At 34.4% G+C, this 12598-nt stretch overlaps 1 protein-coding gene across 1 annotated transcript in view; it reads left to right on the top strand.

Annotated features, from left to right (window-relative positions):
• Window positions 1-12598, top strand: part of pfkfb4b (6-phosphofructo-2-kinase/fructose-2,6-biphosphatase 4b) — a 516544-nt gene that overhangs the window by 417165 nt on the left and 86781 nt on the right. The gene's annotated exons all lie outside the window — the stretch shown is intronic.

The raw sequence follows: 12598 nt of genomic DNA, 5'->3' as shown, positions 1-12598 counted from the left end.
ATGATGACAGACAGTCATTCAGTTTTGGGTGAACTATCCCTTTAAGATTAGTTTCTAACTGGCGTGGCGTCTGTAATAAAATGGGTTTTTGTCGATTTAATCCTCAGGGTTAACACTAAATGTAGATGTAAATGGAGCCTGAATGCTTTAAACCAGAGGTGCCCAATCCTACGTTGATCGTGATCTACCGGTTGATCGCAAAGGTAGCGTGGGCAGATCGCATGACATTTTTTCAATTCATGGTTTATTTCTATTTATTTTACAATGTAAATTGTGTCAAAATAGCTCAACAGTTTTTAGTAAATTAAAACCGTGTCAGTCCAGTTTTCAGAGATGAAGTTGAGTTTAGTTCAGTTCAGTGTGGTTTAATATTCCCTGCTGAGAGTTCAAACAGAGTAAATCCATCAATGCGCAGATCCACAAGTCCAAAACCAAGCAAGCCAGTGGCGAAGAACAAAACTTTACCAATTGACGAAAGTGATAAATAAAAACCTTGTGAAAAAGGTTCTAGTTGGGCACGACCATTTCTCCTTTAGCCAAACTTTCTATGCAGAGCTGCTGTGCTGTCTAGGTGTGAGTAGGTCACCGGCAGTGGCAGGTGATCAGGCTGGCGCACGGGATCAAGGAAAAGACTGCCACTGCCGATGTCTGTGACTGTGGTGTTTCAGAAAATTAAACAAAAACATGTCAGTCTATCATCGATGGGGTCATCAGATTAAGGTAAGGTAATGACAAAAATGTGTTCAGAGTTGTAGGCTATTGCACAATGTGCAGGCTCGCAGCCACTTTAGGGGTTCGGAAGACCCACCCCTCACTGACAAAGGTCCAAAATTTGTCACATAGCTCATTTGTCCTATTTTGACTGCCATGCCATCGTGGTAAAAATAACCCATCAAAACCCATCCTCTACTGGCTGTCGCTTTAGTGTGACTTTAGCTAATCAGTTTTGGCCAATGCTAACAAATATTTTTCCAACATCCAGTTATGAGTCCAACATCCAGTTATGCAAGAAAACATACAATCTGGCGTAAAAGAAGTCATCTTTACTGTATTTTTGAGAAAACGTTTTACAAGTAACTTTTATTTTTAATATTGCAATATTAATTATTAAATATTCTTAAAACAAAAAATGACCAATAAAAAGGTGTGAAGTACCAAAAGTGGTCCATGTTAAAATAGATTTGAATACTGTTTTGGCTAAAACAGTCAAAAAATGTGGTTATGATGACCATCTGACAAGCTAATTCACAATAGTGCTTAAAATGTCACTAAAATGCAGTATTTCAATTTCACAATTAAATAGAAATTTGGGTGTATATTTGCAAAACAGTACACTTTTTGAGGGAAAAAAAAACACCCCAGGTTGGCTACTGGCATATGGGTTCATATAGTTAAGCAAGATTCATTAATATATATTGTACAAATGCAGAATTCTCAATATGTTTACAAATAAATTTATGTTTTGCATTTTTATATTTGGTAGATCATTTTTTCTTGATCATTTTGTAAGTAGCTTGCATGCTGAAAAAGTGTGGGCACCTCTGCTTTAACTGATCAGATGTAAACAAGACCTTAAACATAAGACTAATTTAGCCTTTTTATTTCATGGTTGGTCATTTTGAACCACAGTTGACAAATATTGTTTTAAAAAATAAAATATCTACAAAATAATGCTATTGGAAATCTTTCACCTTATTCCCCGTGTACGAGTGGGCAGCCAATTGAATTTTTTTGGCCCGAGACCTCCAGTCTCATTCACTTCCTTTGATTTTTAGACGTTAAAAACAGCTTGTTTTGCTGCTTGATGTAGCAAACTGATATTTTTTTAGTGTTTTATTCTACTTTGTCTGTATGTTCATGCAAATACTTGTTTGTAGAGCAAGTAGTTTGACCGTTTTTTCCGCTTATTATTCCTAGTCATTTCTCCTAGACGGCTAAATCGGAAGTTCACAAAAAGAAGTTTGAGTGCACTTCCGCATTAAAGAATAAGGTCTAGATTTGCTCTAGATTACTCACCAAATGTTTTCCGCATCATGGAAATTTGAGGTTAATTCTATGCATTCCACGCTTATCAGCAGAAATGTCACTCATTCCATGTCATTCACCTCTATTTATGGGTTTGCGTTGAAATTGTATGTAATCTACAGTACTTGCTTAAATACATAAATTTGCATTTGGTGGGTTCCAGTTGCCGTTTATTTATGCTTTAAAATGGCATTATGGGATTTTGATGAATTGTGTTGAATTAGAATTAGAACTTACCTGACCTTTGAAATAAATGCTGTATCCAGAATGTGAAAATAATTTGAGACAGCTATTTGGGATTGGGATTCCCAGCCCTGCTTCTTGAGGCACACCATCTCCAACAGCACAGATTTAGGATCTCCTTAACCTAAAATCTCCATTTCTGGTCTTGGAATCTCTACAAACGAGTCAGTGAGTTGATTCTGATGTTTAATTTGTAATGGTTATAAAATGGTGTTGGTGTTTCTCCAGGAACAGTTGTGAAACCCTGGATTAGACAGCTACAAAGTACCAAGTGAAAACTAATATTAGCGCTCTGGTCAGTGCAAATGTTTGTTTACTTGAAACAAATAGCCACACAGGAAGAGCTCCAAAGGCAGATTTAATCTGGTCAAAGTATGTGGTTGCTAACGTGTAAACAGCAATGTTCTGGTATGGTACAGTAGGTTCAGACCCACATCTGAGTACATGGTTCATTTGCTCTTGATATGAGATATAATATAGCAAAAGCCTTTCTAGACTGTAAATAAGCAACATCGCTTTCATTACACTGGATTCCGACACCAGATGTAGAACTCGCTGCTGCTTTTGGTCAAGACCCAGCTGGCATATTACGGATTTGCTAAACGTTTTACTAAATGCTTTCCGCAAGCGCTCTTAAAGCCTGTTATTACTTGTGGGTGTAGTTGCGCAGGAGAGAGGAAGGATTTGGGCTGGTTGTATATTAGAACATAATGCTCTGTGTGTGTTTCCTCGTGTAACCTCTCTTCAGCAAGGATTATATATGTGGAATAGGGTGAGGGATACTGGTAAAGTCCATATACACTCCAAACACTCCTCTCGGTATTGCTTTTTCCTAATGACTGGCAATTTTTTTAAACGGAATGGCTTTCCTGATGTAAATGTAACTTATTTTGTGACATTTAAATTACAATTTTTTTGTTCCAGCGTTGAAGTGTTGACATTTGAACTTGGAAATCAAACTGGAAATGTGATTAGATGGTCATTTTATTTTTTAACAAACTTTCTGTGACATGATTAGAGAAAGTGAATCAAAACGTTGCTATAACATCTTTAAACATGTACGTTATTCATGTGGTGGCTTTAGCGCTGTGTGTGACTGTCTCAGCCTCTCCAGCTCTCACATTCTCCAGTAAAGCTCTGGATTACATTTCAAATGCCAGGAAACGAGGGGTAAGTGGGATACAGCATGGCCACATACTAATCAGGCCAGCATATGAAGGCTTTCTGGAGGACAGCGATTGGTTCACAGTGTCAAACAGTCGTTGGGAAATATACATAGAGAGTCTGCTGAGAGTCATGCTAGGAGGGTGTGGACAGAAGACGGCAAATAGCTGCAAAGTCATGTGATTGCAACATGTTTCCTCGAGACAGGAAACGTGCGATTACTCAGATTACTGAAATGCTTTAAATAGCGTAGCTCATTGTTCTCCTCGTTTATGCTCACCAAGACTGTTTCTAATTTAAAGAAAGTAAAGTGAAAACTCTAATAACTTTATGTAAAGGTACTTTTATGATATTTTTATGAGTTTTTGTGGGTCGAGCGGTTATTAAACTAAAAATTTGTCATTTTAGCAATGTTCTAATTATTTATAACAATGTATATGTTTTTTTTTTTCAAATTAGTATTATTCATTCATTCATTTTCCTTCGGCTTAGTCCTTTTATATGACATGGCTCACCACAGCGGAATGAACCACCAATTTATGGTTTATGCAGCAGATGCCCTTCAAGGCTGCTCCTTTGAGGAGTTGTTAGCCAGATCCAGCACTGAACTGGGAGAGTTTCTGGAAGTCATTTGTGAAATGCTAGATATATATATATTTATAATTCTCTGGAACATAATTAAAATCAAATTGTAAGCACTTCTCTCTTTGTGTCGTGTCCTTTCGAAGCCCAAATACAGAAACAGAGCAAGCTCTGTGGAAATAGCAGCATTTGGACGCCATTTTATCTTTCTCTGCTATAACATTACAGCGTCTCTTGCCATGCCCTTTTACTGCGTGGGGTGTTTGGGCATGGTAAATGTAGCATTTGTGATCTCACTAGCCTGGATGTATTTTTTTTGTTCTTCCCAAAGTTTGTTCGTTGTAGACTTTGCTTAGCTAACTCTGTAAAAGCCAGTGTCTCCTTTTGCATTGAACTTTGAGCATTTTACATTCAGAGATGTTGTTCATGTTCACACAGCTCACATCAACTAAAGTTTATATATTATATCGTAGTGGACCATCCCTTTAATGCCTACTACAACCATTACTACTAATTATACTATTGCAACAACAACCTGAATAATGAAGACAATGATAGAAATGGTAAAACCAAATGGTGGTGTGTGTCGTTGTAGTTGTGGTTGTAGTAGTAGTTGTTGTGTTGTGTCCTATGTAGCAGTTTCCAAACATGGTTCATCATAGAACCCTTTTAAAAAGAGTTCTAATTAGCACCAGAAAGGGTTCTGCTAATTTTACAAGACAAAAACACTTTTTTGGACCATTTATGATTTTGTTGTTGTTGTTGTGCTTGTAACTGTTCTAAGATGTTCACCAACAGAAACCAACAATGATTATTTTATGGTTTCGATGAAAAAGAAAATCTTCTAAGACCTTTATTTTTAAGAATGTACAGTATTGTCTGAATATCATCTTTTTACAGCTGACATTCTCTTTTCTCTATTGATATGAGCATAATGATGATGGATTACCATGGCAACAATCTCCATATTTTTAGCTGAATGCATAGTTTGAATGAAGAAAAGGTAGTTGTTTTTTTAGGTTTTTAGGCCATATGCTGAAAGCATTGGTAAGTTGGTAAGTAGACTAAAGGTAAAGACCTTCTCTGTTATGCAATGCTCATTTGCATAGAGCAGTTTGGCTTGAATACACAGCTGAACATCTTTGGTCTTAAATATAGCTTCTTTATATATATATATATATATATATATATATATATATATATATATATATATATATATATATATATATATATATACATAATCGTCTGGAAAAAGTCTTATTTTTTATTTCAGCTAGAACAAAAGCAGTTTTTAAATATTTTAAAACCATTTTAAGGGCAAAATTATTAGCCCCTTTAAGCTATATTTTTTTCTGATTGTTACAGATTGCCTAATTACCCTAACCTGCCTAGTAAACCTAATTAACATAGCCTTTAAATAAGTTCTTTCGAGGACAAAAGTGATTTTTCAGGAGTCATTACTCTGATTTTCAAAAATCATTATTTTGTCTATATTACCCTAAAGCAGGGGTTATCAATCTTGGTCCTTGAGGTCCAGTGTCCCTGCAGAGTTTAGCTCCAATTTGCCTTAAAATACCTGTCTAGAATTTTCGAGTTGACCACGACAATGGGGTTTGAGTCTGATGAAGAACAGTTCCACAATGCAGGTAAGACAAAAAAAATAAATTAAATAAGTAAATAACAGAGTGAGAATGTGGTAAGATCTAAAAACGTAGTAAAAACAGGCGAGGGCTTTCTTTTTCTGGATTGCCTTTTAAAACACTGCAGTTGGGGTTAAGGAAAGTGGGTGGGCGAGTCAATCTGACTCAAACAATCAAACACTATTGGTTGGGTTTAGGGAAGGGGGAGGGTATGTCAGTCAATTGGTCATTCAGTCAGCAGTCAGCGTACACAGTGGTCCCTGGTGGTTTTGCGAAAACTGCAAAAAAAATAAAAAATAAAATAGCTCCTGGGACGTATTTGGCTCTCTCCAGAAATGTACATAGGGGTACTTAATCAGAATGAGCCATGGGTTGGTTTGATTAGGGTTGAAGTTAAACTTTGCAGAACACCAACCCTTCAAGAATAAGTTTGGTGTCCCCTCCCGTCATGGAACATTCCACTTTTTTTGGAAATAGGCTTATTTTGAATCTCCCTGAATCTATTGCATCAGCCAATCTCAGCGTCTGGTGGAGAACTTTTAGCTTAGCATAAATCAAGAAATTGGATTAGACTGTTAGCATTTCGTTCAAAAGAGAGTTTTGATAATTTTCTTTTTTAGAGCTTGTAAACAATTGTTGTAAATTTTTATTTAAAAAAGTTGGAAATTATATACTACTAAGATATTTCACTCAGATTTTGAGTGGGATAAATCCAACGCTCAACATGGATACCACAGTAAAGGCAGTCCCGCTTTTCGAGAAAGGGGTCTGTACAGATTTGCTTGTTTGTTACAGAAAGTCGGCAACCATGTGCCTGCATCGATTTTGAGAAGAAAAAAAACAGCACAGCACATCCAATCTCATATCGTGTCCTTCCAGTGTCGTCCTCAGGTTTTCCATACATAAAGGAGAACATTTGCTCATGCGCAGTAGCTGGAGCAAACTGGAAATGACATGTTTTAAATGTAATTGGAGCTTAAGCAATAACAATAACGTGACCGGTCACTTCAGATTCTGTTGCTGTCATTTAATTGTGTGTACAATGGGCAGTTTTCCAAACTACAGGATTCCCCTAATCATTTACATAGAACTTTGGTCTTGAATGAGCTGCCTGGGAGTGTTGCAAATATGCCTGTGGAGTGAACAGACTTTCCTTGAAAGGGACTTTGTTATTACTCCAGAATGAGATATAGTTCCTAGCCATATCGGGCAAAAAAAACTGCAATTTTTATTTTCTGTCAGTCTTAGTACATTATGCAACTACAGAAAAGTCAATCTTTGAAAACATTTTTTTGAGCAAAATGCTACTTGTCTAACCTGATTTTATGATTTATGCTAAGCTAAGCTAAAAGTTTTCCCGCCAGAAATGGAGATTGGCTAATTATGTTCAAAGACTGTTTAACCTTAGAGGTTATATGTAAAATTAGCCTATTTCCAAATGAAAGTGTTGTGTTCCGGTAAAGTCCACCCACAAGCTAGTCCATTTGTGTGTGATATAAAGTTCCTTTTAGTTGTTAATATAACATAGATTTTGCAATGCAAGTGAACACACCTCGTAAAAGTCCTTATGACCTGCGTGCTATATGAAAAAAACAACAACATCCCACAGGTCACGTTGAGTAAAATAATGATGTGGATTTTGGGGTGTATTATTCCTTTAATTGGCATCATGAAGCCACGTTAGACTGAATAATGAAGTGTACGTGTGTCAGACATGCTGCCGTTTCCCCTCAGTCATTCTCTTGGGACCTTGTTATCGCAAAACTTACACAATATGTTCATTATCTGATTCTCTAATTAATTTGCTCATTTATCCTTATCAGCAAGGACACGGGGATACTTTTACCTTAAACTACATTTCTGTCCTACTATTGTCTGTGGCCTAGATAGGGTTATATTTTTAACTTGTTCCTGAAATTTATAGGTTTAAGACTTTAATAATACAAGTATGAGTACTTCACCTGGACACCCTGAGCTAATGATTAAACAAGACAAAGAGCAACTGACAGGGCTTTATTGCATATATCCATGTGAATAAAAAGACATAAAGATGGAATGATAGCATGAAGGTGAGCAATAAAATGGCAAGGAAACGAAGACGACAATAGTTTGAGGTAAACTTATGAGAGAAAAGAGCAAGAGAGAGAGAGATTTGACCTGTCTGTGATGATGAACATTCAGTTCTGTGCAAAGTTCATTTAACTGCTGACAAATATTATGGGCAAAGTATACAACTGCAACATCACCAACAGAGCAAAGAACACACATTCAAGTTAGCATATGCTTTGTTGTTGTTTTTATGTCAGCAATGTTTCATAATCAATTTCATTAATTCTGAAAAATTACATTGAATGTAATCTTACACCTTACATTTTACTGTGTTAGGTCTCTACCTTATTATCTTTATTTTAAAGACCCAAATAATCTTTTTTTTTATATTTCAGATAAACAGAGACAATCAGGGGTGCATTTCCGAAAACCATCGTTCACCAACTAAGGTCGCTAGTTGTGTCATTACAGACATAGTTGATTTGGCATTTCCCAAATTTGTCGTTGCAACAAACATTCGCAAACTGCGACACAAACTGCTATGCTTGCAACTACACCTCTGGAGCTGTAGTTAGAAACATAGTTCCTGGCTGTGTTCTATTCCCAGTTATCCCCCCTATGCCATATCCATAGAACATTCTAACATTTAAACTTGGAATGATTTTTTTTTTTTTTTTTAAGCAATTGGGCTCCCTTCGCAGTGCACTTTGAAAACATTGATGTCATTTTGAACACAGCCGTGGCTCATGACGAAATCTATAGGTGAGCTATTATTTAAATCAAAATTTATGTTACGTCTCCAAAGCTTGTGAAAACAAAAAAAAAACAGTGTCAAATAGTAAAAGTAGATTTTTTTTAAAAATAAATATAAAATATCCTACTTAATAATAATAATTGTCATCATCATTGATATTATTATTAAAGCATGATTTTTTTCATTTCCTAATAAATAAATATTGCATTTTATTATTTATTAAATAGCCTCATTATTTATTTATTTACATGATTTATATATGATATTAGAATATGTGTTAGCTTTTGTAAGGGGTTTTATGTTTTAGAATAGAATATATAATGATCTCAATAATATTTGTAAAGGAAACATGGGCCCTATATGTGCCATTTACATATATTTCAATTAATATGGAAAACGAGTGCATGTTTTTACCAAAACTAATTTTTATTTTAACTAATATTTATATTAACTAATTTTTTTTTTTTTAAATGTGTGTGCGTGTAAAGCCATATAATTTGCACAAAGAAATTATGGGGTTCTTCTCTAAAGAAGTTGTTACCACCCTGTTTAGAGTGTCATCATGCGCATTTTATGTTAAAACTAATGTGGTTCAAACGATGGATCTGTGACAGAGCAACTATGGTTTTTGGGAAACACTAATCATCATTCTTTTCCCAAACAACGTGCTATGATAGTTCAGTTTGGAAAACGCACCCGAGGTCTGCTTTATTTATTTATTTTGACCCAAAATAGTTGTTTTTATAACTTATACCTGTATCCTGCACTTGCTGCTCCTGGTTAGACCTAAACTGAATTGTGTTGCCTTGTACTTGTATATGTGTAATAACAATAAAGTTAAATCTAATCTAATTACATATTATTGCATATTTTCCCATACCTATATTATATTAATCTTTAAATGTATAAATGAATTCTAATTTAGTTCATATTATTTTTATCATTATTTCTTTCATTACATTTATAACATATTTTTCTGGCATCTGTACCACAAATTGTATACACTTCAAAATGTAACATAACATGATTTATGATTAAAATAATTTACAATCTCGAGATGACATTCAAATATTCCACTTATAAATTATATTAGTCCCACAGATGCCTGCTGTGTGTCATAGAAAACTGACAGCAGTGATCTATAATCTGGAATAATCTGGGTTAATTCAAATCTGTTTACACAGAAGTTTCCAGCAGAATTGATGAAAAGAGTTTGTTATGTACTCCACATTACTTCATAATTATTAACTGAAAAAAATTTGTTTACCAATTTAATAGCAGCTCCAAAACAATAAATAAGATACTGAGTAGCCTATTTTGGGCTGTCCAGGAATTCTTATGAAGGCTGTTTAGAATCACCCACATATGGTGACATGCCACTGATGTCATCACTGTTGCCAATTTTATGACATCACAGCCTTTCTACTCATCTGAGGAGACATCAAAATGGTGAACTCCAAACTGGAAATTCCCCTTCTGAGAATATGAAAGGATTGTGGAGACCACACCCTTTCCATCTGTGTAACCCACCCACACATGCACACACACACACACAGTGAAGAAACGGGTGTGACCACCACACGTTACAAATTCCTTAAAGGGCTACACTCTAACAAACACTGGGCTGTTATAGTCCAAATTTGGGTAAGAAGTGGCAAGCTATATGCACAGCTAGTGTTTTTCAGCCAATGATGAACTTCCGGTGGAAGGTTAAGGTTTCTTTGACAGCATAGATGTTGTAATGTAAATCAAATGTAATCAGTTAAATTCATTTGGTTGTTAAAGCATAAAGAGAGACAAAAAACATTTAAACACCGTCATTAGCAGTAGGCAAATACTGGGGTAAAATTAACTTCCAGATTTTTTTAAGACAGAAAGAAATATAACAATGCTTCTTGTTTGGTCTGATACCTACTTTATACCGTATATCCAGGCAGTGAAGATTGCTGTTTTTTTAAAGAAATCAGATCTTAAACGCTGCCATTTTGTATGGGATGACAGTTCACCGGAAGCCCTGGAGCTGGCTGACTGAAATTAAAAGTCTGTTTGCTTATACAGCATTGATTTGGTATGGGGTAAAAAAAAATCTGACTTTATTTATTTAATCATGTATACTTTCACTATGATATTGAAGTAAAAAGGTAATGTTGCTGTTTGGTTACCCACATCATTCAAAATACACAGTGTGTTTAACAGAAAAAAGAAACTTAATAACCTTATAAAGCAATGACAACCTTAAAAAGCACTCTATTATGTATTTATTAATTATTCATTTATTGGCATAGATGATATTTGATGACTGATTTTTCACTAAAAGGTTCTTAAAAGTGGAAAAAGTTACTTTAGATTATGAAAATGTTGTTCCCAATACGAAAACTTTTCACCAACATTTCTTTAGGTAAAAGCTTATTTTAACCATTATTTAATTTTCTATTTTTATATATATATTTTATTTTCAATTGTTATTCATTTTAAGAGTAAAGAACATCTTATGGAAATGAAAATTCCATGTATAGCTTAAAGTTTCTTTTTGAAACCAATTAAGAAACCTTTATATGTTTAGGTATGTAAGGCAAGTAACATCATTCATAAAAGCATTCATGTACAAATAGTCCCACAGAAGTGAATGCAACAGTTCATGTACAGTAGACATACGTCAAACTACAAATTTGAAATTACATTTTGAAAGTGTCAAATAACAAAAACCAGCACATTAAATGGCATGTTCTGAAAAGAATAAACTGTTACTTGTCCTGTCTGGACTGAAATCAGTGTCTTACATAAGTGGTGATAGTTTATTGTGTCTCACACAGGTCATGCTCTCCTTGAGGTGTGTTACGGATAAGAGATTGAGGTACAGTCTGAGAGATAATCACTAAATTATCGTCAGCATTTTTGCTGTCTCAGCATTCTCATTATTAGTGCTTAGGCTGCAAGTGACCTGAAACGAACAGTGCTCATACTGCAAAAAAAAAAGGTTTTCAAGTTTGTTTCTTTTAAAGGGTAAAACTGAATTCTGAAACTCTTTTTATTATGTTGAAAACAGCTGAGGAGAATTCTTTCTGGTTGTTTTGATGAATAGAAAGTTGAAAGAAACAGCATTTATCTGAGATATCAATCTTTATGGTGTTATAAATGTGTTTACCATCACTTTTGATCAATCCAAAGCATCTTGGTAAATAAGGGTATAAATTTCTATAACAATTTATAAAAAAGATACTGACTCTGAGCTTTTTTAATGGTTTATACATTTCTTGAATAGCAAATCAGCATATTAGAATTATTTCAAATTATTTCTGTAAATAATTATATAAAAGGATGAAGGATGCTAATACTTCAGCTTTGAAATGATGATAATTAATTATATATTGAAAAATATTAGAGGTCTTAAACATTATAAGAGTTAATAGTACAAAATATTTTGACTACTTTAAGAAACATAAAAAAACTCAGGTATTAGTGATTTATTCTTTGTTTTTACTGTTTTTTTTTGTTTGTTTTTTTGTTTTTTGATAAATGAATGCAAAATACCTTTTGCAGGGATATACTAATGAACATCCAGACACAATCCACTCTGCTGAGAGTTGATGAATCAAATGAATATTTAAACAGGGGTTGCATTTTTTCACTGTTAAAAACAAAACAAACAAACAACACAAATGGAAGCAGTGAGGGAATATCTGATTATAGCAATAGAGATTACACAAGCTCTACAATTCACCAGCATCATGTGGACAGCTGAGATCATTTCAATTAAACTGTTATGATAGTGTTTATGACTTTTAAGTGTTTTTAGACTATGGCTCTGTTTTTTGAGACTATAATTGAAATGAATCCGTTTTTGCATGGTATATTAGCATTAAAGTACGGAAGTGCTCTTTTGACTTTATCTGGAACTACATAAGCATTTATTTCATGTGTTACAAAATGAAAGGGAGTTTTCTGAAAATTAAACATTTCATCTAATTTAAAGCCAGCAGTCGATGAGAGTGGACCATTGTCATCTAATTACGATAAAGCTTGGCATGTTGTAATTTGAAAATTACCTCTACACTGAATAGCAGCATGTTATCACTCCACTCCGGACACATTTACAATGTTTTAATTTAGTTTTATTGATATATCTGCCAGTATTTGATAG

Source organism: Danio rerio, chromosome 6 (genome assembly GCF_049306965.1).
Source record: "Danio rerio strain Tuebingen ecotype United States chromosome 6, GRCz12tu, whole genome shotgun sequence".
NCBI lineage: Eukaryota > Metazoa > Chordata > Actinopteri > Cypriniformes > Danionidae > Danio > Danio rerio.
This window is presented reverse-complemented; position numbering and strand designations above follow the sequence as displayed.